The 27,660-nt window shown below is 38.3% G+C and overlaps 1 protein-coding gene across 9 annotated transcripts in view; it reads right to left on the bottom strand.

The window, feature by feature from the left end:
- MEF2A (myocyte enhancer factor 2A) overlaps window positions 1-25,517 on the bottom strand; it is a 138,287-nt gene extending 112,770 nt beyond the window's left edge. For 2 of the 9 annotated variants that reach the window (XM_032252839.1, XM_032252847.1), the window contains exon 1: window positions 25,143-25,298. The gene's annotated coding sequence lies outside the window, so the exon portion shown is untranslated. Of the gene's footprint in view, window positions 1-24,232; window positions 24,462-24,499; window positions 24,769-25,142; window positions 25,320-25,494 lie in introns of those variants that run through there. The other 7 variants (XM_032252851.1, XM_032252846.1, XM_032252845.1 and 4 more) reach the window with 6 other exon arrangements.
- Between the last annotated feature and the right edge of the window lie 2,143 nt (window positions 25,518-27,660).

Here is a 27,660-nt window from a genome sequence, read left to right as displayed (position 1 = left end):
AGAAGGGACACAAGGCCCCAGAAGGATGCCAAAATATAAAACCCTGAGTCAAACATCAAACCACACACCAGTCTCTCCAGTTGCCAGCTTGGCCCTCTTCCAAGTGTTCTTTACTTCCTTTCATTTCTGCTCTAGAGCTTTTTAATAAACTTTCACTCCTGCTTTAAAACTTGCCCCAGTCTCTCCTTCTGCCTTATGCCCCTCAGTCGAATTCTTTCTTCTGAGAAAGCAAGAACTGAGGCTGCTGCAGAACCATGCAGATTAACCACCGCTAAGAGTTTAAAACCTTCCCACAAAGAATCTCCAGGTCCAGAGGTCTTCATTAGTGCATTCTATCAAACACCTAAAGAAGAAATAACATCAATTCTATGCAAACTCTTCAAGAACAAGAAAATTTAACTCATGCTATGAGACCAGCATTACCTTATCAGACACACACACAAAAAAATCAGACAAAAACTACAAACCAATACCTTCTATGAATGTAGACATTTTTAAAAGGAGTCAATGCAATTTTAGCAAGTGAATCCAGCAACATACAAAAAGTATAACACAACATGACCAAGTCAGAATTATCCTAAGAATATATGAATGGTTGTTTCAATATTTAAAATTAAGACAACTGACCACTGACCACATACATGGACAAAAAGGAGGAGAGGTAGGTGACCATACCAATAGATGCAGAAAAAAACACTTGACCAAAATTTAACACCTATTCATTAAAAAAAAAAAAAAACTCTCACCAAGAGCTGGTGAAAAACTCAAAGTTTTCCACCTAAGATCAGAAGAAAGGCAAGAATGTTAGTTCTCACCATTTCCATTCAACAATGCACTGGGACTACTAGCCTGTGTAATAAAGCAAGCAAAAGAAATAAAACGTGTATACCTTTAAAAGGAGGAAGTAAGACAGTCTTTATTCACAGAGAATATATACGAACTACTTGAAGAAATCTACAAAAAAGCCACTAGCACTAATAATTTGGCAATATTACAAATTATAAAGTTTTATATAAAAATCAATCCCATTTCTGTATACTAGCAACAACCAATTGGAAACTGACATTCTTTTAAATTCCCATTTATAATAACATAAACTATAAAATAATTAGAGACAAATTTAACAAAATATGTGTAAACCCTTACACTGACAACTACAAGACACTGCTGAGAAAAAGTAAAAACTTAAATGAACAGAGGTACCAAGTTCACACCATTAGTAAGATTCAGTATCCTTAAGAGGTCAATTCTCCCAAATTGATCTCTAGGGTAAAAACACTCATAATCAAGATCCCATTAGGCCTTTTTTTGTAGAAATTAACAAGCTGATTCTAAACTACATAGAAAGAAATAAAAAGGATCCAGAACAGAAGAAACAACTTCAAAATAGAACAAATTTAGAAGTTTTACATTACCCCATTTTAAGATGTATTATAAAGCTTCAGTGATCAAGACAGTGAAGCACTGTCATAAGGACAGATATATAGATCAACAGAACAGAACAGAGTCCTGAAACAGACCCACACATAACGGCCAATTAATTTTTAACAATGGTGCCATAATTCAACAGGGGAAAAATACAATCTTTTCCAAAAAAACTGCTGGAACAATTTGATATCTATATTCAAAGAAATAAACCTCAACACTTACCTCACACCATATACAAAAATTAACTCAAAATGGATCACTGACCTAAATGTAATAGTCCAAAGCAGTTTTAAGACATGAAGGAAAACCAGGAGAAATTCTAATCCCTATGACAAACCTCCAATTTCTACTCCAGCAGAATTGTAAGGGAAACCTCTAATCTGAGGTTCGCCAGTTAACACATGAGTCTACTCAAAAAGATAGATGGTTTCCAATCTAAATACTCAAGAGTAACTCCTAAGCAAGTAGTCATTAACTCAGGCACAATCCATAGAATCATAGAAGGCCCATCATGAAGAATAAGACAGTGTCTACATCCTTAGAGAACAGCAGACAAAGCAGCATAGAGGATTCCCTAAAATTTCATCATGACTCAAAATATAACATCTGAAGTTATTCCCACAGTCATCACTGAGGTTCAGAGAAAGTGCAGACTTCTTAGCTATGGGCATGAGTATTTAGTTCATATGACCCAGTTTCCAGCAGTTAATGAACAAAACAAACAGATGAGAAATGTAAATAAAATCCTCACTTAGTATCTATGGAATAGGAAATTGGTTCCAGGATCCCCCATGGACACCAAAATCCAAGGACACTCAAGTCCCTTACATAAAATGGTGTGGTATTTGCATACAACCTACACAAATCCTCTCATATTTTGAATCATTTCTACAATACTATGCAGAATATCTAAAGCAATGCAAAATTTTTTATTGGTGTATTTTTTTTTTTTATCGTTTTGAAGTATAGACTATTTTTCATCCACTGTTGGTCAACAGATGAGGAAACTATGGATACAGAGGGCCAACTGTAATAATGAGAAAAATTTTAAAAAAGATTTACAGAAGACTAAGGTTTATATTTTTAAATGAGAATTAAACTCCACTATTCCCATCCCACCTACACAAGTTTTAAACTGAAGGTACTTTACATCAGTTAGATAAACAGCCCCTTTTCTCCTAGTCCCCTAAAGATTACCAATCATTAAATGGGCTGTTCTTTAGTCAAGTTATAACAAGAAAAATAAACAGCCATATGAAACTGATGGTTGGAATATTTTAATAAAGAAATAATTTTTGTAAATTTGTAAAATGTGATTTCTACCATTTAATTATTCCAGAAAAAAATTTAGACCTATGTGAAGTAGCAAAAGTATTCCTGAAATGAACAAAAGAAAAATTTTTGAGGTATCTTTTCCAAAATTTTTACTGACATAATCATCAGGCTTGATCAATGATATCTAATATTTAAAATGCTAATGTTAACTTATTATAACACACTGAAAAGCATCCCCGAACATTTTTCAAAATTACTTATTTTTAAATATTCTAGCACTAATATAATTCACTTCCTTTCCATTGTAAGTAGAAGGTAGAATTCAGGTAGGGTTTCACTCATGAAAACTTTTGAGGACTACACATCTAACTGACATACTGTGAATGTTAACCTAGGCCAATGTAATATTTTTAATCAAAATAATCTCCCAAACTTTGCAAATACAAACCCATAATTTAAGGCAGTAAATTCAAAGTCATTAAAAATGTCCACATTTCTAAAAGATCCCCTAAAATTTGCTTTTTCTATTTGACCTTTCCCACGCTTCATGAGATATGGCTAGATATGTCCACGTGATCTTTCACTTGAAAATCTTTCCTCAGCTCATTTAACTCATGTCCCCCAACCATCCCTTCATCCTATTTACTGTCTCAGCAAATACCAACTACCTAATTTTTTTTCTTCTTTCTTCAAACAGAGGCTAACTGATACAGAATATGGAAGAAGTACGAAAGATGAAAAAATCTGCAATTATCTCACAGCGTCAGACAAAATATAAGAAAAACTGTCACTACACAATATCATGCATTTCAACTGAATTTTACATACTTCCTTAACTGGTCTAAATTAAGCCTCCCCGACCCCCCAAAAAAACCTCTCAAATAACTACCATTCAATCTCACAAGAACAGCCTGATTTTTAAAATAATTTCCACTGTATTTACTAGTTAACATAGAAAAAGTATCTTACTAGAAATGAAATATCAGCAAAAAGTACACTTAGGATCCTTGCACAAAATTCTTTTTTTTTTTTTTTTTTTTAACAAAATGTGATTCCTTAAAAAAGAAAAAATTTGAGATGGGTTATTGTTCTTGACTCCAAAAATGAATTAAATATATATTTAATTATTTAATAATTCTAGCACTCAACACCATTCCTAGCAGAAAGCTCTAAATACCATTAAATGAAAATTAAATTTTTAAAAGTCATTTGTTTTATTTGGGATAAACCAAAACAAAATGTTAGCCAACTGTTTCTATTGTTATGAATCTTTTTTCTTCAGGAAGTATTACTTGAATATTTTTTGCATTACAAGATTCAAAAACTGGTTTCCTAGGTCCCATTTTCCTATGTCTGTATTATATGTTATCCTTTATGTTTATCTGTATTGTGTGTATAGCCTATTGAACTTACCAGTTTCAGTAAACTAAAATTGTTTTAAATAGTTTAAAAGGTTCACCATATTGTTTTCATCAAGAAAATTGTGAAATAGTTATTTATTATCACCATAAAATACCTGTATTCCAATACAATGTGGATATTTGTACTTTTCAATAGCTAGCTATATTTTAAAGGGAACAATGAAATTAACACAAAATGACAAACATGAATAGAAAAAGACTGTCTATAATTCACATTAATAAAGAAACACTAGTAAACACTGCTCAATGGATTAGGTGCATAAAGAATAATCCAGTCCTGCTACATTCTTGCTTGAAGATAGAGCAGGACATTTTGGTAGAAAAAGGAAAGCTATCCCTCTCCTCACTCCTGTTGGCCAGGATCAATTATGATGCTAACACAATAATTTAGAATTGCATGATCAGGTGAGTCAACCAATTCCCAGGTAAATCCACTTCATCAAATGAAAATGATAATTTCTCCACAGAAACACCAATCTTTTAAATCTGATTCAGCAGTATTATTATAACACTGATTTTGTATTTGGAAATGGACATCTCCTCTAGAGGGAGGGAAAACACAAGTATTCTTTTCGTATTAACAAATTAAGTATTAAAAGCTCAAACTTTAAAAGATATAAAAACACATAAACATGGCTTTTTTTTGCAAAGATAAAAGGCGCTTGCTTTAAAATGCCAATTTCAGCTTTTAATCTAATTGTACTAAAACGCAGAAAAGAAAAAGATTCCTCAAATATAGTTACACTATCAACTTCTAAAATACAATAATTCAAAGTGAAGCTAAAATTTAGCTATTTGGCCTATGGCAAACAAGTGACTAAACACAAATTTGATAGTTATACATAATAGCACATATTTTCATATCAAAATGCATTCCTCAATTCTATAAATGTACTGTTACTAATGATGTATTTTGTACTTAGTTTTCAAGTAGTTTCTAAAAGACAATATTGTAAAAAAATCAAGTTTTTATAGTTATTTTACAATAATATCTAATGAAACATATTCTTTGGGAAAAAAAACTAAAACGTTAGGGCTGAGTCAGTTATAATCAAATTTCGTATATTAAAACTTCAAATCCCATTGCTTCTGTCCATCTAAAAGGAAGACAACCTGGACCTCTAACTGCTATCCCTATCTCCCTCTACCACCCATTGACATACACTGTTAACCTGGACAACAAGCCACTGCCAAAACTGTCAAGCTCTTTAACTTTGTTTTTTCCTCCACCTGGAAATAACTTTCTCCTTTGTCTCATATAGATCAAATGTCCAGTTCCATGACACGTTCTGTGATGCCATCCTCAGTAAACCTTAACTATCACCATCACTTCCAGGGGGTAAAATTACCATAAGCAGTTGTACAAGTATGAGTCTCTGCTATTATACCATATGCTTTTTTAAAAGAAGGAACTTTGTACTTTATTCATTTTTATATCCCCAATATCTAGTCAACATCTGGCCCACGAATCAATATAATTCATTTGGAAAATATTTACTAAGTATCCAATATATTCCAGGCACTTTTCTAGGTGCTAAGAATAAATCCCTATCCCAATTCCTGACTTCACAGAGCTTACATTCTAGTGGGGAGACCTACAGTACAACGTGAATAAGGAATATACAGTATATGTGGTAGGTTGGTGGAAAAGTCCTTAATGGGAAAAAAAAAATTAAACAGGGAAAGAAGTACTGTCGGAGAAAGATTAAAATTATAGACAATGTATCCAGGGAAAGCCTAATGCAATAACAACAACTAAAAGAGCAGCAGTAATACCTGAGTATTTATCATATGCTAATCAGCATACTAATTGCTTTACATGTCATTACCTGATGTAACGCCAACAACAACCTCATTATTACCCCATTACTATTCTCCAGAGGGAATGCAAACACTAAAGAAGCAACTTCCCAAGGTTATACAGCTAGTAAAGTGACGCCAGGGTTAGAATCCAGGAATGTTTTTAACTGCTATACATAACCACAATTTAGTAGGTGCTTTTGTTGAATAAAGAGAGGAGGAAAAAAATGAACACCTCCTATAGCAATAGATTCAAGACAGCAAAGCAAATCTCAGTCTCAAGAGGACTAGTACATTTGAGCAGGTTCAAATATACACTGCACATCAATACCTATATATCATACACATCATATAAGTAACAGGTAGGTACCTTCTGTGAAATATTTGCAATTGCTGATAATTTCACAATACCCTTTAAAATATATTTAAAGTTTCTACATGACAATAACCAGAATTAAAATTATATAGTATCACACAAATCACATGGATAGGAATAACATGATGTAATAAGAAATATATACTTGATTTCTGCCAGAGCGTTAAGTGAAATGACGAGTGACTAGGGGCCCTAGGTAGCTTCAATATGTGTGCTGGTCATCAGAAAGACCTAGGCATGAATAGAGGGTTGATGTTTTCAGCCCCAACCCCCAACCTCTGGGAAGGGGAGAGAGGCTAAAGGTTGAGTTGATCACCAACGGTCAATGATATAATCAATCATGCCTAGGTAACCCTTAAAAAAAGCAAAACAAAACAAAAAAACAAAAGGATAGGGTTTGGAGCACTTCCAGATTGCCGAACATGTGGAGGTTACTGGATGGTAACATGACAGATAGAGGATGGAAGCTCTGTGCACCCCCCTTTCTATACACTTTGCCCTGTGCATCTCTTCCAACTGGTCATTTATAATAAATACCCTCCAATAATATATGGGTAAACATAAGTAAACTGTTTCCCTGAGTTCTGTGAGCTCTCTAGCAAATTAATCAAATCAGAAGAAAGGGTAGTGAGAATCCCTGATTTATAACCAATTGGTCAGAAATACAGGTCACAACCAGGGACTTGCAACTGACACACTAAGTGGGCCAGTCTTGTCAGGCTAACCCCTCAAATCTGTAGGCTCTGATGCCATTCCAGGTAGACATCAACAGAATTGAACTCAATTATAGGAAATCCAACTGGTGTCCACTGGTGAACTGCTTTATGGGAAATCCTCACACACATTTTGGTGGCCGGAGGCAAAGTAACCTGTGGTGAGTGGTGTATGAAAGAGTACAAAAAACTGTAATTTGTTTTTTTCCTATCTCAATAGGTGATTACAAACAAAACAAAACACCTTTTTTTAATAAAAGGTACTACTGAAAGAAACAAGACCTTTGAAGCATTATCATTTCATGGACATTTAAGTGTTGAATATCATGTTTTATACCACAGTTTAACTTACTCAGCTTCCAGTTTTCCATACTAGTAAGAATGGTTAAATGAAATGACTTTAACCAGCGTTCAAACTATTTGTACTATCTTACATTTGAAAACTATCAAAATTTCACTGGATGCTTCTGTATTGAGCATAATGCAGTATCAAAGAAAACAAAAGTTCATATATGAAAACAAACAGTTCTTAAGTCAATCTAAGATGAAACTCACAAAATTATGAATTTCATTTGTAATCAAAATTTAGGATTCACTGCAATGGGTATTTTTAACTCAAATGAGGGTGAACTCATATAGGCACCTATCTCCTCATGCCTTAAGATATTTTTTTTACCAGCCATGATGTAGTAACTGGTATTGAACATGCTCTCCCATTGAACTAAACTAGGAAACTGATAAACATATAAAACTACAATTTGAAAACATCAGACAATAAGCAGCTCAGCACTGTGAGGCCTGGAAAAATACAAAGTGTCCTCTACAAATGCTTGGATGCACAGTCAGGACAACGGTGCAAGGAAGGGAAGCCAAGAAGAAAATGAAGGACTCGCTGAGTACGAGACAAGTAAAAATTCAGGAAGTCCAAGGTAGTGGAAATTTGTTGTACAGATTAGCAGAAAATGATGGTACTCAGGAGAGAAAATGCTCCTGAAACCTGCAGAGGGATTCTAGAGCAGCAATGCCAAAAAGAAACGTAATATGAACCTAAAATGTAATTTTTAATTTTCTAGTAACCACACTGTAAAGTAAAAAGAAGGTGAAATTAATTTTAATACAATGTATACCACCCAATACACTCATAATATTACTACTCCGGGATGTAACTGATATTTAAAAAGTGAAATTTTTATATATGTTTTCCTCCTCTACATCCCTAACATTCAGTGTATGTAATATGAATGGGTATTTGTCCCAACCCAAAGCTCATGTTGAAATGTAATCCCCAATGTTGGAGGTGGGACTTGGTGAGAGGTGTTTGCATCATGGGGACAGATTTCTCATGAATTACTTGGTGCCCTCCTCTTGGCAATGAGTTCTCGCTCTGAGTTCACACAAGATCTGGTTGTTCAAGAGTGTGTTACCTCCCCCTACCCACTCTCTTTTGCTGCCTCTCTCTTGCTTCTTCTCTTACCATGTGACAAGCTTGCTCCCCTTCTGTCTTTCACTATGACTGTTACATTCCTGACACGTTCATCTGGAGGCAGGTGCTGGCAGTATGCTTCTTGTACACCTGCAGAACTATGAGTCAAAATAAACCTCTTTTCTTTATAAATTACCTAGTCTAAGGTATTCCCTTATAGCAATGCAAACAGACTAATACAGTGCGTTTTGCACATACAGCACATTTAAATTCAGAATAACCACAATTCAAGCACTCAACAGCCACATATGGCCAATGGCTACCACACTTAACAACACAGCTCTACAGTTTTTCATTGAATGTGTGATTGAATAAAGTGAAATTCACAAGTCCAGGCAAAGAACAATGATCAGAAAGCAGTATAATAATAAAAAAAAAAATTCCCAAAGATTACAGAAGACCTGAGGATGTTCAAGTTCCACCAAGAGAAACATGGGCAATCGCTAGAAAATGATGCAGCAGCACCTCTGAGTGCTAACCTACTCCTACAGTAAAGGCTACACTAGAAATGCCCAAACAAAGTGTAAAGGCAAGCTCAAAAGGTTCATACACGTCTGCAAAAAATTCATCAGTCTGCCAAAACAAAATTAAAATCTCTTCAGAGGAAATCAACAAAATCCAGACAACAGTGTGGTAAGTGTCCAGGAGTCAATCAGACTCACTAAACATAAGAAAATGATGAAACGTGTGACCCACACCACTAAGGGGGAAATCTGATAAAAAGAAAGACACCTAGAAGCAAGAGAGGATGTCTTTAAATGCATAAACTTCAAAATATTATAAATATGTTAAAGGATTCTTTAAAGGAAGAGAAAAGAAAAGATTTTTAGAAGAATAAAATGGATCTTCTAAATATGAAAAATGCAATAGCTCAAACAAGTAACTGGATGGCATTAACAGTAGATTAAACTACAGAAAAGAAGATCACAAAATTGAAGATGTAAAAATAGCAAAAACACCAAAACAAAACAAAAACAGATCATCAAGAACCTGTGAGAATATCAAGGGCAATCTAAAAATAGTGTAATTGGAGTTGCAGAAGGAAGGGAAAACAAAAATATCTGAAGAAATAGGGCCAAAATATTTCCAAATTTGAGGAAAACTGAACACACATCTTCAAGAAACTCAGTATACATAAAGCAGATTAAGCACAAAGAAACCACACCAAGGCACATAATAATAAATTGCTGAAATCCAGTCATATAGAGTAAATCTTACAAGAAGCCAAAGGAGTAGAAGGACACATTACACACAGAGGAATAAAGATAAGAATTACCGGCAGGGCGTGGTGGCTCACACCTGTAATCCCAACACTTTGGGAGGCCGAAGCAGGTGGATCACAAAGTCAAGAGACCAAGACCATTCTGGCCAACATAATGAAACCCCGTCTCTACTAAAAATACAAAAATTAGCTGGGTATGGTGGTGCGTATCTGTAGTCCCGGCTACTCAGGAGGCTGAGACAGGAGAATTGTCTGAACCCAGGAGCTAGAGGTTGCAGTGAGCCGAGATCACACCATTGCACTCCAGCCTGGCAACAGAGCAAGATTCCATCTCACCAAAAAAAAAAAAAAATTACCACAGACTCCTTGTCAAAAGTAATGCAACAAGGCAACAAGTTTAAAACAGAGGAATTACACCTGTAAAGTGCTAGAAAGAAAAAAAAAAACTCTGTAAACTAAAATTTATATAAAGGAGAAATATTCTTCACAGATAAAGGGGACATAAAGACATTTCAAACAAACAAAAGCTGAGACAATCTTTTAACAGCATGCCTGCCATCCAAGAACACTGAAGGAAGAATTTTAAGAAGTAGAAAAATGGTACCAGAACTGTACAACATAGAGTGAGCCCTAATGTGAACTATGGACTTAGTTAATAATAATGTATCAGCCCTCAATTGTAACAAATGTACCACACCAATACAAGCGGTTATATATATATATATACACACACACACACACACACACACACACACACACGCACACGTGTGTGTGTGTGTGTTGTGTGTGTAACCTTCTCAAGCATATGGTAACTGGAATCCATCACTTTTACAGTCCTCAACCACCCAGACACCTATAACAAGAAGCACACACAAACCAAAGTTTAAAAACAGGAACACTTTAAAATGTAATCTTCTGCACTTCACATAATGGTCAAATATGTATCACTTTGGTTAAACAATCTGGTAAAGTTTCAAAGTCTATCAAACAGCTTTCCATATTAATAAGGCTTTTAGCCAAAATGTAGAAAATATTTGGATGCTCTATTCATGAAATTCACCATCTTCCTAAAGTTCTGAACTAGAAGAAGCCTCAGAGGATGTTCTAAGAATGCAAACTCTAAAGCTCATAGAAATGAAATAGAATACAGGTGTATAATCCTGACTACCAATCCAATCTATATTGAAATAGCGTTCTATCTATCTAAAATAAACAAAAAGCACCTGAACTAAAGGAAAATAAAAATTCCAAAAAGTCTTAAAGCTAATTTGACAGACAAACATCCTAGTAACTTGGGAGTTCTCTCACAAGTAATGTGATACTCCTAAAGTATTAGTTTGAATCTTAAAAGAAAAATGAGTGTTTTCAGATTATTCTCATAGTACCCTTTGCTTACATTATGATATGCTTTCTTCCATGGAAGAGAACTGGGGCAATTTATAGCCACTGTCATAAGAATTGCATATTACCTACTGTTGTATCTACAACATATCCCAGGATGGTTGTAGCAATTATAAATTACTATAATACTATACCTCTCTGCTATAAAAGTCATGGGAATGCATCATGCATGTTCAAACTTTTACCTAGTGTATCTCACAGCAGAAAAAGGTTGACAACTACTGATCTAGACCAGCAGGGCTATAGAGATGACTTTAAAGCCATTATTTCAAAACCTTAGCTCAGTCAAAATCCTACCCCAGTAACAACCTTGCAAAGTGTAAAATCCTGATTAGTAAGGCATTAGTAAGACAGCAATTTAAAAGATTCATTTACTATATTTTTACTGAGATGTTACATCAAGAGAATACAGGAAGAAATAAGACAAGCATAAAAACCTTCAATGCAGTGTGTATACATCTACTACCTTAGCATATGGTCAAATATGAACAATACAGTAAGGCAGAAAAAATACTATCGGATTTCAAAAGAGAAAAACTACTAATTAGACAGAATCCACTTCTCAAGGATAGCACAGTCTGGCCTGGGAAAGGAAATCAAGAAGAAAATAGGATGCAAGGAAGAATGAGGAAAGAACAATCTTTACCCAAATCTTGCACTTGAAAGCTGTGTTTTCCTACCAATTCCCTTCAAACATCAAAGAATGAGCCTACCACTATGCCTTCTAAAAAGTATCCTGAGCATTATTCTTCAAAAAGGCACCAAGCTTTATTAATAATTATTAATGTTAACAGTAATAAGAAAGGACAGACACATGATCTTCACTATCTTATATGGGCATATTAAAGAAGTGTTTGGTCACTTCCAAGCTTAAAAACTGTCAACAGTTTTGTTTTGTTGTGTTTTTTTTTTTTTAACCTGAAGAACAAAATTCAAACTGCTGAACATTCCAGCAGCACTGCAATCTGGCCTCAAGCTCTCTTTCCCACTTTACCATCTTCTACTTCTGAAAAATTCTCCAATCTAGCCAAACTGTGACCAATACGCAGCTCTCCTTTTTCTGCTTTGGTTCTTTTGCTCAAACTGTTCTATGTGGTGTATTTTTTCCGCAACTCTGACACTAAAACTTCATATCCAGCTCAAATGTCAATCCTTCCATGAAGCATGCTCTGAACACCTCCAAACTCTTTCTTCCCTGAACTTCCTAATCCGTATGTAAGATTTGCATATCACTTAGTAAATTAATGGGATTTTACCCTCCCTAAGCTATTAACTCCTAGAAGCAAAGAGCTGTATCTTACATATGTTTCCATTTCAGAATCAACAATATGGAAATAATCATTAGAACTGTGAGAAACAGATAAGGGACAGAGTCCAAAAGAGGAAGGGTTTGGGGGAACCAGAGCCCAGGCCATTGTTTAGGGGATATCCATATTTACAAGCTGAAAGAAAAAAAAGGGAAGTCAATAAAAAGAAACAGCTTTGGCAAATGATCAAACGAGGAAATGAAGGTATAATGAATGTCAAGTCATTAAGACTTGTGGAAACTATGAAAAAGAAAAGAAAGCTCATAAATGAAGTCCCAGTGACAGACAGATGAGCATAGGGACTGATTGCCTTTAAACACCATTTGAAAGCCATGTGGATAACTCCAAAGCTGTGTCATTAATAGTAAAAGGGTTTAATTTATATTATGATAGAATTCTGATGTTAAAAGCCAATATGTCCTTTAATTCTGGCTATTTTTACAAAAAGAAATGTATAATGACTAATGATGTTACGTCTATTTCTACTCCCAACAGAAAATACTGACAGACTACTTAGTATTTCTAGGGAAAGAAATGTTCACAGGTAATAAATATTTTAAGCAACTAAATTATAAAAACCAAGCATAAAGAACTTCTACACAATTCCAACTTTATGTTAAATTTCTCAAGTTAAAAAAATAGATAAAAGGCATAAAAGAGAGAGAACTAATTAACTTTAGCTACCAAACAGATTTAGCGCCATCTTATTAAACACAATAACAAGTGTAGAGTCAAGGAATAACATCATATCTACCATTTACTGGAAGTAACTGTCAAAACCATAAAATAAAACCAAGAAAATCAAAAGTAGAATATATAAAGAGATAATGAAGTTTAATTGCAAAAAGTTAACATCTACCAAATCAATTCACAACTTTAGAAGTTACCTTTTCAGAAAATATCTTATGTTAGATTGACATTAGAATAAAAAACATCAAAGGAAGCCACTGGCCAAATATAGGCTTATAACTCCTTCATGTAATAATAAAACCAAGGCATTTCCAATTTATATTACAGATACAAACCTTTGAATAACCTTGCTTTCCAGAAAAAACAGTAAGACTTGCAATAACCCAGAACCAGCATTTGCATGTTATCAGAATGAAGTAAGGGCATTTAAATGTAGTCTATTTCTCCTCTTTTATGATACTTTCCAGAGACTCTAGCTCACCAGTGAAGCTGACTGCCTATGTCTTTTCCTAACTAAAATCTTTATTAGCACTGGCAGGATGAGGCAAACAGGTTTTCCTTGCTCCTCTAAAAGTAGAGACTTTAGAAACTGAGGACAATGGTGGTAAGCATGTCTATGCAACTCTAAAATACTCTCCCTAAACCACGTGAAAAAACAAGAAAGGAAAAGGAAATTCTATAGAAAACCACACAGCATAGCTTTAAGACAAAGAATGCTGATAAATGCAAAACTGTGAGGGGGGGGGAAAAGGTCACCAAATCCCAGCAATTGATCCCTTGAACTGTCTTTCACCCCAACTCTTTAATCCCTCAAACTCTCATCCATCTGAAACCCCAAGGTTTTGTGGCAAGATGCTGGCTAGCAATGGGGCCTAAGGATCATCTGGAAAGACCATCAGAAATATTAAACCCATCCTAAATCTGTAAATAGCAGAGAAGCGTCTGGAGAGATCAAAACACAGACTACAGGGAAGGAATTTCAAAATTCTGTTGATTTGAAGGGCCACATAAAGAGGTACTCTGAAACACACAGCTTCCTGCAAGGGGCAAAAATGGGCAAAAGGGAGGAGAAACTGTCCTTCGGTAACTGTAAGGTAAAGGGAAAAAGAAAAGGGCGAATATTTAAGGTTCTACAAGACCTTAGAAGACTCATAAAATTGCAAGTTCCACAACTCTTCTCCAACCACTGAAACAAATAAAAACCACTGAAGTAACAGGACTACTCTACACTGACAGAAGAGAGAATCATTAAACTAGGAATCCTATAAAACACCCCAATACGATAAAAATGAACAAGGTGGGGCACAGTGGCTCATGCCTGTAATCCCAGCACTTTGGGAGCCCGAGACAGGTGGATCACTTGAGGCCAGGAGTTTGAGACCAGCCTGGCCAACATGGTGAAATCCCGTCTCTACTAAAAATACAAAAAATTAGCCAGGCATGGTGGCATATGCTGCCTGTAATCCCAGCTACTTGGGAAGCTGAAGCACAAGAATCACTTGAAACCAGGAGGCAGAGGTTGCAATAAGCTTAAATTGTGCCACTGCACTCCAGCCAGGCCAACAGAGTGAGACTCTGCCTCAAAAATAAAAAAATTAAAAAAAAGAAAACTCCAGAAAATTAAGAAATAGAACGTGGTAAATATCCAGCGAGGAACCCTGCCCACTCCCACCCCCAACCCCACCCAAAAAAAAAAAAAAAAAAAAAACCTTAAACCAGAAGAAAACTATAAGCTAATACTCAAAAGACAATAAAATATATTTAAACAAGCATTTGATGATATGAAAACCACCTTGAATCAAAAATCTAAAAACTAAATGAACAAAATACAAAGAGAAATTTTAAAAGCTGGCTAAATTCTGACAAGAAATAAAAAAAACACAAAATTAGTATAGATATGAAGACCAAATTGCAACGCACCCAAGGAAGAACTGATTCGAATGAAAATGAGCTACTACAGCTCATGTGTTATGAGTCCCATCTATCCACATCTGGTGTTAGGTTTCATCTGATAACTCTCTTTCCACCATTTCACAGTAACTCAAAAACCATACCTCAGGACACTCACATAAGCAAACTTCATATCTTTTTCATGGTAAAGTAACACAGTAGTTATGTACTTAGGTATTCATTAATGGCTTAACATGTCTAAAACTGTGCTATTTTAATCAGGTTCAAGCTCCTATCCTTTCTTTTAATGTGTCAGTGACAAAGTTTTTTAAGGCTATTTTTCTAACCTCATTGATCACACAAAACCTGTGGCTTTCACTGCATGATTATGCATAACATAGTGATTTTGGGGAACACATACACTGTGTTATAGCAGAATTGACTGTGGATGTGTTAAATGTGTGGGTTCGTGTACATACACATATTTCTTAGCTCTGTCTGCTGAGAGGGCCTAGAAAAAAATGACTCCCCAGTAGCAATGAGCAGCAGTCCTAGTACCCAGATCTTCGTTTCTAAATGCTCCCCAGAACAAGGAGCCAGGGCTTTTTGGAAAAGAAGATGATTACAATGTTGGAGCAGGTAAAATGCAAGATGAGCCAGAAAGTGAAGAAGTGCTTTTAAAAGGACGGGGGCATGGGGAAAGGACAAGGAACCAACCTGATGGAGCTCTCAATGTCAAAGCAGAACAATCTGAGCAGTAACAGACTACAACCTACAAAATAAATACCTTTGAGTCTATAAATGAATGAATAAATAAATGAGGGAGAAGGGACACCTCTTCATTAAAGAAGAATTTAAATTAATAAATGAGAAAGGAACAAGGAAATCACAAAATCATCATGAGGTTAATACTACAGTAGTAAGTATCACAGATAAGTTCCAGCAACAGATGTTAAAGTGAATGGATAAAAGTTTGAAGAAAAACCAGAAATTAGCATAATCTCAAAGTATCTCCCCAAAAATATTTGTCAACTAACAAAGAAAAAATACAGGGGAGAGATCACTTAATGTTACCTTAATTAAGTGAACAAGACTATAACATAACCAGTAATAAGACGGTGACATCAGTAGCCCCTGATGTAAACATACCTCCTGATATGATACCATTACTTCGGTGTACTGCCAAAAATGTAAAATCCCAAGTTAATCATAAGAACACATCAGAGAAACCCAAACTGAAAGACATTCTACAAAACAAAGACCAGTACTCTTCAAAAAAAAAGGCATCAAAGACAAGGAAAAAAGTGAGTTAATATCACAGATTTCAGGAGACTAAAGAAACACAACAAATAAATGCAATGTGGTATTATGGATTGAAACTTAGATAAACATAATTAGAAGAAAAATTGATTGAATTCAAAAACGGTTTTCAGTTTAGTTAATAGTATCAGACCAATGTTACTTTCCTGGTGTTGGTATTTCCATTATGGTTATATAGTTCTCCAACATTAAAGCAAGCCGAATAAAGAGGAACTGCAAATACTCTATACAACACTATTTTTACAACTTTTCTCTAAATCCAACATTATTCCACAATAAAAACTTTTCGATGTTGTCTTTATGGATGGAAACATTTACAAAAAGGAATATTCATGATTATTAGTTTCATTTATACACAAACAAGTAAATTACAATTCCTACGGCAATTCAAAATAATTCATCAATGACATAGTTTCTCATTGCTTTGTTCTAATGTTAATACTCAGTTCATTATATTTGGAAAAGAAGATTGATATTATGATATTTGCTGAGACAAACTGCAGAAAGTATTGAAGAGTTCATTCAGTACCATTGAATAGTTTTCAAACATGAAAACACTACATATTGTTCAGCGACATATATCGTCATTTTAAAAACAAATCAATGAGAAAGGTAAATCCAAGTTTTAAGATAATGACTATCTCCAAAAAGGAAAAAGGACAACGGGACTATGAGATGTCCACTGCATTCTTTCTGCTAGCATTCATTACATTATTCACTACCTTTTTTGTATGCTTGATATATTTCATGATTTTCAGCCATTATTGAGAAGCATATTAAATATCTAGAATAATTAAATAGTACCCTGCTTTGTTTAGGAAAAAAGTTTTTATTTTTGTGGGGGATTTTGTTTTATTTAACTTGAGATAATCTTACTGATAATATAGTATTTATAATTTTTCATTTCTGTTTTCCAAGACCAAACATTAAATACCTTGAGGTCTTCTAAAACAGGGTGCCCCACCTTAGGGCAGACACGTCCTCAGGCTTTAGAAATAAATCCTCTCAGTTCCCTGACAATTTCATACCTTCCCTTCCACTTCTCTTCAAATACTCAATCCATGACCTTTTTATTATCAGGAAGTGCCCCATTTTTAATAGTAAATTCATACATCCCACTCTCTGCCTACACCTTTTTATTCTTCTGGGGTACTCTCTCACAAATACTGTAAACTCATCATCTTCCCTCAAATATGCTCCTTCTATCCTTCTCATTTCAGTAAACAGACCATTCATTCCCCTCACTGCCCAAGCCATAACCCAATCACTGCCCTCTAACCATCCTTTTTTTTCTTTCACATTCAACATGCCCTCCATCACTGAGTCCTTTAATCCTGTCTCCTAGATATCTCTCACATCCACCTACTTCCTCAACCCTCCTCCCACTAACATAGATGTAAGCCACTTTATCCTTTTCAAACAATTTTTTATAAAGCTCTCCTAAACATCCTCCATGCCTAACAGTCTTAACTCTCTCCAGCATTATCTTTTTAACCAGCTTCCTCCCAGGTTTAAGATCATTCCATCCATTTTCCCCAGAATAAAGTCTAAATTCTTTTTTTGTTTTTGTTTTTTTGAGACAGAGTCACCAGGCTGCAGTGCAGTGGTACAATCTCGGCTCACTGCAACCTCTGCCTCCCAAGAGCAAGCGATTCTCCTGTCTCAGCTTTCCAAGAAGCTGGGACCACAGGCACATGCCAGCACACCTAGCTAATTTTTGTATTTTTACGGAGTTTCACCATGTTGGCCAGGATGGTCTCAATCTCTTGATCTTGTGATCCACCTGCCTCAGCCTCCCAAAGTGCTGGGATTACAGGCGTGAGCCACCGTGCCTGGCCAGTTCAAATTCTTTAACATACCTTAAGGGCTCTTTATAACGTAGTCCTTATTATATAGAATCTGAGGAAATGACACTTGAGCTCCAAAGCTCTCAAATTCCTGCCCTTAGAATGATAATGACAGCATGTCAACAAAAAACATAAAATAAGATTATAATCTGGAAAGTAATTTTGTGATTTGTAAAGTGTGAGTTGGTAAAACTGGTCTGTGGTTGGTTATTTCAGATGGCTAGGACAACTTCTACTCAATTCAACATTTACTGGGAATTCACCATATGTACTATGATAGGTTGATTGGTGGATACTGAACACACAAAAGAGCCAGCTGGTCCTTGACACACAGCAACTCAGCCTAGCAGAAGAGAGTGACATCAATTATAATATTCTAAATACCTAACATGGGATTTACTCTACAAATAGTGCATGTATCAAGGGCTTCAGAAGTACACAAGAGTAAAAATCTTCTGTCTAGGAAATTAAAACAATACCACAGATGACATTTGAGCTAAGACTTAAAGGATAAGTAGTTCAGTAACTATTACTGTATGTGCAAAGAGAGCACTACAATCATTGACAAAAACATGAACAAAGATACAGAAGCATCAAATATTTACTGTCTTCCAAGTGCCAGGCAGCATGCTAATGCCTGGGGATACAGCTAAGAATAAGATGAACAAAGCCTCTGCCTTCATGGAGTTTATATTCAGTTAATGGACAAATACCATAAACAAGCAATAACTAAATAAACCAGGTATACACAAATCACAATAATTGTGTTGAAGGAAATAATCTGGTTAAGAGAGTAAAATGATAAGAGTACAATATTAAATAGGATGGTCAGGTTAGGCCTCTGAGTAAGAGGTGAGATTAGGCCAAGCAAGCTCCAAAGTGTCTGACCAAGCCAGACATTTAAAGAATATCCCAAGAAGGGGGTACAAAAAGTGCCAAGGCCCTAAAAGAAGAAAGAGTGTAGAGGGTTTAAGAAACAGTGAGAACCCTTCCTGGCTGGCATCCAATGAAAGAGGAGAAGAATGATGAGAAGGAAAAAGATCATTCAGGCTCATTTAGGCCACAGAATGGAGGACAGACTTGATTTTCAGAGGAATGGGAAGTCACTGGAAGATTCTAAGCAGAGAAATATGATCCAATGTAGGCTCTTAAAATGATTCTCAGGGCTGCTATGTGAAGAAAAAAACTTGTGTGGAGCAAGCAGAGAAATAAGAAGCCCACTTAGAAGATTACTGCAGTATTTCATGCGAGAATGATGGCTTAAAATAAAGAGGTGGCAGTGAAGACAAACAGCAGTGGACTGCTCAAGATAAACTGTGAAGGTATGACAGGACTTAAGGATGAATTGGATTTGAGAGAAATGGAAAGAATCAAGAATAATATCTTAAGTTTTTGGCTTGGGTACTGCCATTTATGGATATGGGGAATGCCAGCAGAGACACCAGGGTCTACAGATAGGAAGAAGGCTGGGGGAGGGGGAAAATAGGTATATTTTAGCCATATCATTTACATTTGAGATTCCGACTAGATTTCCAAGTGACTATCAAGCTCAAGAGAAGCCTGGGCTAGAGAAATAAAAGTAGTAGTCATCCGCATGAAAACACACGGCCTTTTCAGATTAGCGCTAACAGTTGGCCTTGACTAGAGCATAGAAGCTGAAACGTGATGGCTGAAAATGAGCCTCTAAAGAGAGGATGGAATCATATTATAAAGCGAGCCATGACTAATAGCAACAGCAGTAGAAGTAATGATAGTAGGCGGAAAATTAATGCATGTTATATACCAGGCACTGCACTTTATAATACACACATCATACTCTCAAAAACTGTATAGAATAATGTTATAATTACTATTTTATACACTAAGCCAAAGAACACAAAGTGTAAGTAAATAAGAACACAGTAAGTAGAGTAAGTATTTTAGCTTAGGACGTCTGGTTTTTTTTTTTTGAGATGGAGTCTCACTCTATTGCCCAGGCTGGAGTGCAGTGGCAAAATCTCGGCTCACTGCAACCTCTGCCTCCTGGGTTCAAACAGTTCTCGTACTTAAGCCTCCCGAGTGGCTAGGATTACAGGTGTAAGCCACTACGCCCTGCTAATTTTTGTATTTTTAGTAGAGGCGGGGTTTCACCATTTGTCCAGGTTGGTCTCAAACTCCTGACCTCAAGTGATCCACCCACCTCCACCTCCCAAAGTGCTGGGATACAGGCATGAGCCACCCCACCCAGCCAGGAAGTCTGATTTTATACGCCAAACTTCTACCCCTTACATTATTGCCTCTCTTTGACCTCATATACCTTCAAAGTTGTTTTTATTGTTTAAGAAGAAATGACATATAGATCTGAATTTTAGAAATATAATTCCAATTTCTATGCAGAAGGTGGACTGCTAAAGATGAAGGTGAGAGGTGAAACAAGCATATACAGTATTACTCTATGCAAGACCAGCTTGTTTTATATTAAGCCCAGAAGTTACAATTTCTCGTACCAGGTTGAATGGGAAGCAGCCCTTTGTTCCAAGTGTCACAAATCATACCTAAAATGAATCCAAGTCATCCTGCACATGCATGCTGCTAGTCACACAAGTAACCAAGTAAAAAAGTCTAGCTCATGCAGTATAAACTTACCACCCACTACTGAAAACATTTCTCAAAGCATGTAACTTTAATAATGGTGAGAATTTTTTTAAGTCCATATATTAAAGGTTTTCGTTTTATTTTGCTTTTGCTTTGCTTTGTTTTGTTTTTTCTTTTTTGTTGTTTTTTGCTTTGTTATTTTGTTTTTGAAGTTTATATTTTTGTGCAAGGAAATAAAATTAGTATTAATTCAAGACAACCATAAAAAGACATGCCTGAGTCAGTATTTACTAGGAGTTTGATTATATGTTTTTTGCCCATGTTTGTTCCTCTGGCTTTTACCAACATCGCTTGTTAAAATAATAATGAAGTGAATTACCTGCCTTCATACATCAATGTTTAAATATGGCATTCCACCTCACAAAGGAGCTAATTTTTAAATTTGTATGCTTATAATTTCATCTCAACTACTAATTAAAATATTAAATTCAGTAAATGTCAATTAAATTCAGTAAATAAAAATATTAATTATTAAAGTATAAATAAAACATCCATATAAAAATGTAGTACTTATTAAATAAGTACCAACCTATATATATATCCTGTGCTATGCGTAAGACTTACTAATTAACAAATGGATTTACACTCCTAATTATAATAAACTGGATGCAAGGTCCAGTTTATTATAAGGCACACAGATAAACTATACACAAAGAAAATCATTATATTCACAGACCAAATACAAGTATTAAAAAATAACAGATTAGCCTCTAAAGAAAAGTTGTTTTAAAATATTAAAATATCTTCAATATTAAAATATTTTAAAACTTTTCTTTAGTAAATAAAGCTATTTTAAAATACCTATTCCAGGTAGGTTACAAAAGTATTCTTCTAACTTTAAATTTTAAATATTGTATCTTAGAGACCACTCCCACAGACAATCCCTGAAAGACAGAATTCACTGAAGAGTGGGAAACTATTTATATTTAACTTTAATCTTTAGAAAAATATTTGGGGAGATTATGGAGATTAGAAATAAACTATGGTTGAAGATCAAAATTCTAATTTTTAAAACAGCCAATTAAACATTTTATGTATGATCTGACAATGAATTTAAGATGCTGGGATATTTTATCCAAAACCAATATATTAGCATTCTCTACATGAAATCCTTGGTCACAAACACTGAAAGTATACGTTCTGGGCAGGGTACCTATATAATCTTCAGAGGAAAGGAGAGATGAAAGCCGGAAGGAATGCAGGGAGATCAGGCAATATGCATCTTTGCACATTAAGCTTCAGGTAGTGTGCTAGAACTTTTATGCTCGTTATCTCATTTAATTCTAACATGGGGCAGGTAGCGTAATCCTTTACATTTCACAGAAGATATCTCAACTTTGTCAGCAATGGAGCTTGATCTGAATCAAGATATGACTACAGAGTCAAGCAGCCTTACTCTACTGGGGCTTGCAAATCAGCATATGTTAAAACATTCTCTTGCATCAGATTATCCAGCTTAAAGATTGAGCTGATTTCCATATTTACACTTATTATTTAAACGTTAGGAGAGAAGGCACTCACTTCTCAATTTACTAAGAATGTATAGATTGTCCTTCTTATTTGGAAAAAAGAAATAGTGATCATTTTCGGTCCACAAATAGTGTTCTCATAGCCTCATCACATAAAAGACAACTTCAGCTAGACTTTGAAACATTCATAAGTACAATGAGTAACCAGGGCATAGTCTGATGACAAGAATAATACTTGAAATCAGAAATGCCCCCAAATCCAGTCCCATGATCATGGTGCATTACATTACATTCTTCTTGCCAGACTGAAAGCACCAAAGGGAGGAAAAAACACGGTTTTCCAAAACTGACAAGCATGCTACTTTTCAGTAACAAATTTGTTCATGGCTTCTTCCTCCTAAATCAGAATACAAATCTAGTGAAAAGATTTAACTGGACTCCAAAATCATATTCTAATAAACATTTCCATAATTACTTAGCCATCCTCAGAATATTAGTTCAATATTCCTCTCTATGGTAGCCAATTAATGGATGTCATTGCTATTGCTGGAATATTAATAAGTTTAATATCAACCCACAATGCATTCTAGATGGAAAAGGCAAATGGTAATGAAATAGGTTTGAAAAACATAACATCACCATTTGAAACAACTCAACATTTTTAAGAAATTATTTCCAACTGCATTTACAGAAAAAACAATCTTTGTCACACATATCCATATGAAAACAAAAATACAGATTGTTCTGAAACCATAATTCAACACGGTGACATTACAATTATTTCTGAGCTTCAGTAAGCTATTTTCCTTCCACTGAACACCACTCATAATTTGTTTAAAAAACTTTTGAAGGCAAGTAAAGAGTTAAGTATAATCTTAACACTTTTGTTCTAATATGAAATAAAACCATAATTTCATATATAACCACAGTGTAAATTAAAGGAAAAAGGTAAGCAAATAACTGTATTTAGAGAGGTCACCATTACTTCACGGTCACTGTTTTCACTAAGTATCCACTGGAAGCACACTCTTCAACAAAATTGTTACTCTAGAGTCCACAAATATTCAAATCACCAGTTTTAGCTTTACACAATACTTTTGATTATAACACCATTACCACAACTTCTTGGAACAATGTTCACTGACAATTAAAGGTGATTCTATTGTCAATTAGGTAATCACCATATACAATAAATACTGATCTTAATGCTTTATATGACATACAGATGCGTTTATGACATTTAACATAATCTAAATCGGCATCTGCTTTAGTGAAAACTTTTCACTCTTTTCCTAAAACTAAAGCTGTAATTTACCGAAAAATAAATAAGAATAGAGAGTCAGCTCTCCAAAAATACACAAAAACAAAAATGTACATACAAAAGCCATAATGGCAAAATACACTTACTTGTACCCTCACTTCCTAAATTCATGTTAAAAGAAATGTCTTTTGTATGTTTAAAAAAGAACTATTTTGTTTACCTTTTCCACAGACTGTTCAAGTACTGCCAAGGTAACACAGATTTTAAAACTGACAACTAGAGTACTTAGCAGTTGCCAAAACAACATAGCTGGATTCTTAAAGGGAAAGTGCTCTTGGGTAATGTACACCTAATTACAGCTTGAGAGAACCTCTTCATATAGTAACAGATGATCCAAGACACAAGAAAAACATACTGTGCTAAAAACCCGAAAAAAAGTTAGACAATATTTGTTTAAAAATACATATGCTATTGTTCACACATCACAGCAGGCCTTTCTAATACATTTATTGGAATCCCAATCTCACTGTAAACTAAAATGCAGGTTAACACTGTTACGTTCAAGCTACACACGGTTCCCTGCTGGACCGTAACAGGAGGCTCACTTCACAGCTCGGGAATCTATTTCGGATGTGAGCAACAACTCTATACCTACACTTTTCAAGAAAAACTGTTTTTAATTCAGGATTGCTCACCTTATCCAAACTTGTTTGCACTATCTCACTTTAACCCTCACTGCTCACAGGCACGAAATCGAGCCAAAAACCAAGGTTTCTAAGACAAAAAATCTTCCCTGCGTGCTGGGATCTACCCGGATGGCAAGGTGCAGCCAGCGGTTCCCGGTGCAGCCCCTCCGTCCCCGCCTTGTCTCCCCGCACGGTCGGGGGTCCGCAACCGCAGGTGTCCGCGCCAAGCACTGACCCCGCCACTGACATCTACACACACACTCGCAGAATTCGTACCTAAACGTTCCGCCCCGTTAGACAAGTCTTCTCCCAAGGCAGAAGTGGGGGAACTTCTTCAAGTCCAACGGGGCAGAAGGCCCCGCACTTGGGGCTAATCCCTTCGGGTAGAACCCAGGGCTCGGAAGGGAAGGGGAAGGAAAGGGTCCTCGGGGTGCACCGCCTCGGAGAAGCTCCGGCGTCCCCAGAGAACTCCTTCAACTTTCAAGGAGGCGACGTCCGTCACCGCCTCCTGGACCCAAGCGGTGCGCGCCCGGGGAGGCTGCTCGCCACCAGCCCGCGCGGCGGAGCTCCCCTCGGCCCGCCCAGTCGAGCCCCAGCAGCCCCCCGGCCCGCCCTCGGGGCACCCCGCCCCCACCTCCCCGGGCGCCTCGCTCCAAAGCGCAGACCCCGACCCGACCACCCCTCGCCGCCTCCCAGCCCCCTGCCCGCCCAGCTGACGCGTGCCCGCGACCCTGGCCCCCTCCCAGCCGGACATGGCCTCGTCCAGGGGTCCCCGGAGCCCCGCGGGCGACCCTCTCAGCCGTGCTGTCCCCCGCCCCAGCACCCACACCCAACCCCTACTCGCCCCCTTAAGCGAGACACCGCCCCCATGCAGCACTGCCCGCGCCGCGGACTGAGCCCCGCCGCCCGCGGCCCTCACCGTGTCTCCGGCGCAGCTGGCTGGCGCTCACACGCCGCAGCCCGGGCCCGCCACCAGCGCTCCGCGCCGCCCGGAGCCGCCTCCTTCAGCCCGGGACTCGCCGGGACATCCGCGCACGAATCCCCACACCGGGGCTATTTTTAGGAGACAGGCCCCGGCCAGACCGGAACTCGTTCTGCGCTGCGCTGCGCGTGCGCACTTCGCCCGGCGCCTCGGTGTCCCTCCGCCAGCCCTGCCTTTCCCTCCCTTCCTCGCTTCTCCGGATCGGTTTCTTTTCAGGGCTGAATTATCCTCTCGGTGGGTTCTAGAGTGCTTGGAATGGGAAAGGCAAGGACAGGGCAAAGAGACTCACAGTGCTTGGAAGCGGGCGCTATTCCACAAGGACGTGGGGGCGGACTATGTTTTTCCGGGTGGGTGCGGAGACGATCACCCGGCACAGGAAGGAGATGACGGCGGCTTGGCGCCGCGGCCGCGGGCTGGAGCTCGCTTCCCTCTGAAGGACCGTGTTCTCCTGGAAGGGATACCGGTCACTTGATGAGGGCCCGGGCGCCTCCCAGGGTGGGGCGGCCCGGCGGCGTCGCGCCCTGCCGCCCCCGCTCCCCGGCTCAGCCGCCGCCGCCGCCTCCCTGACCCGCCCGCGGGAGCCCAAGCCGGGAGCGGCCGGGTGACGCTGCGCGTGGCAAATCGCCGCGCGTGGCCAGCGGGGCGGCCAACCCAGGCGGCGGGGCGGGGCGGGGCGGGGCTCCCGGGGGCGGGTCCGGGGCGCGAGGCCGGCGGCCGCCTGGAGGCCCGGGCCAGGCGGATCCTTCGGGACGCCCGTTCAGCCTCCTCCCTCGCTCGGGGCGCCCTCGGCCTCCCCAGATGTGGGCTTGCCACGCCCGCGTTCTGGTCAGGGCGGCACCTGTGCTCGCGCCGGGACACGGGCAGGTCACCCTCAGGAGCAGACACAAGGGGACCGGAGAGAATGGGACTTGAAGGGGTCTCGAGGGCGAGGAGCCCCTTTCAGACTGGCCACCCGAGCTCCCCACGTCCCAGGACAGTAGCAACCTCCTATCGTGACAGTAATAGTACCAGGATGCCTGGGGTGGTAAACTATGTGATGGATGCTTTGCATATGACCGCTTATGTAATCCTTACAACAGCCCCGTGAAACAGATTGAGTTTCTATTCCCATTTTACAGATGAGGAAAGGGAAGCTGAGCGCTAAAGTGACCTGTCAGGGTCACAGCTTCAGAGGAGGACCCTGAGGACATGAACTAGTGGCCACTCTGCCCGCTGCCTTTTCTGAGAGAAGTGCAAAGGGGACAGGCTGGGGACAGCTGTTGTGTTTTCTGGGGCCATTGATTTTGTTGAGAGAGGTCTTTAGAAGATGAGCCATTGTTGGTCCTCTCATCCTGAAAGCCACTCACCTTCGAAGAGTTTTTCGGGACCACAGTGCCTGCATGTGCCCCCAGAGGTGCCTGTGTAATGGACACGAAGCCAAATGGTTGTTTGCATTTGAAGATGAGAAATTCAATCCCACGGCACTTAAAACAAAGTGGTTGGGGTGGGTGAGCAGATGAGCAGAGGCCGTGAGCAGAGGAACTGGGAAGTTACAAAGGAAGCCAGAGGCTGGCTGGCTTCCTCCCTCAAGGACAACGGGGCAATGTGCTGGGGAGAGCCCAAAACAAAGGCGGCACATAGACAGCAGACGCCGGAAAATAAACCTGGAGCTCTGCTGAGAGCTCCACAACATCAGTGTTCGGGGGAGCCAGCAAAAGGGACTGCAGGGAGGTTTTTAAAACATGTCAAAATGTGGTGTAAATCAGCAAGTCATGTGGAAATGCATGCTTTTTAACCTGCCAGAAGCTGCAGAGCCAGCTGGATTTGGCTCTTCTGCTCCAGGAGAACGGGCTCTTCTGCTCTGGATGTGAAGAATAATGCTGAAGCTGATGCTTATTCTTTAAAGCTTAGGGTCTGGAGGGGGTGCACAGTGATCAGGGGCCCCCTCCTTGCCACCTGCTCTCACCCTGGAAGGAGAAGAGGCAATGGGAACACACTGTTCCGAAAGATGTTTTCACCCTCATTGCTCCTCTCCAGCTCCCACCCTTCCAGAAGTTGAGCCTCCTGAGGCACAGAAGACTCAGCTCAGACTGCCCCCCGCTTATCCATTCCAATGCTATTGTTACCCCCAAAAGTCAGGCAGAGAACTCGACTATGAGTCCAGCCAAAGCAGAAATGAAAAGAGTGTTTGCATCACCTTAGGGAGGGCCTCTCTCCCCACCACTCCCTCCCTGTCAAAGCCCTTGTCTGAGAATTGCAGGCAGTGGTAAGAAGGAGGAAAGGAAGGAGAGAAGGAAGGGAGGAAGGTTAAGTTTAAGAATTCTGGAGCACAGCCATTAGCAGAGTACAATCACTGTTATTTGTAATTAAAGCAACCAATTTTAGGAAATTGCTACAGCTTCTGTTCAGCTGTTGAAAACCTGTGTCTGAAGTCTAGTGTCTCTAGCAACTTCCAGCGCTCAGCTCCGCAAAGACC

Source organism: Sapajus apella, unplaced genomic scaffold (genome assembly GCF_009761245.1).
Source record: "Sapajus apella isolate SASKATOON/1434 unplaced genomic scaffold, GSC_monkey_1.0 scaffold80, whole genome shotgun sequence".
NCBI lineage: Eukaryota > Metazoa > Chordata > Mammalia > Primates > Cebidae > Sapajus > Sapajus apella.
Note: the sequence above shows the minus strand (reverse complement) of the source record. Positions and strands in the feature narration are given on the sequence as shown.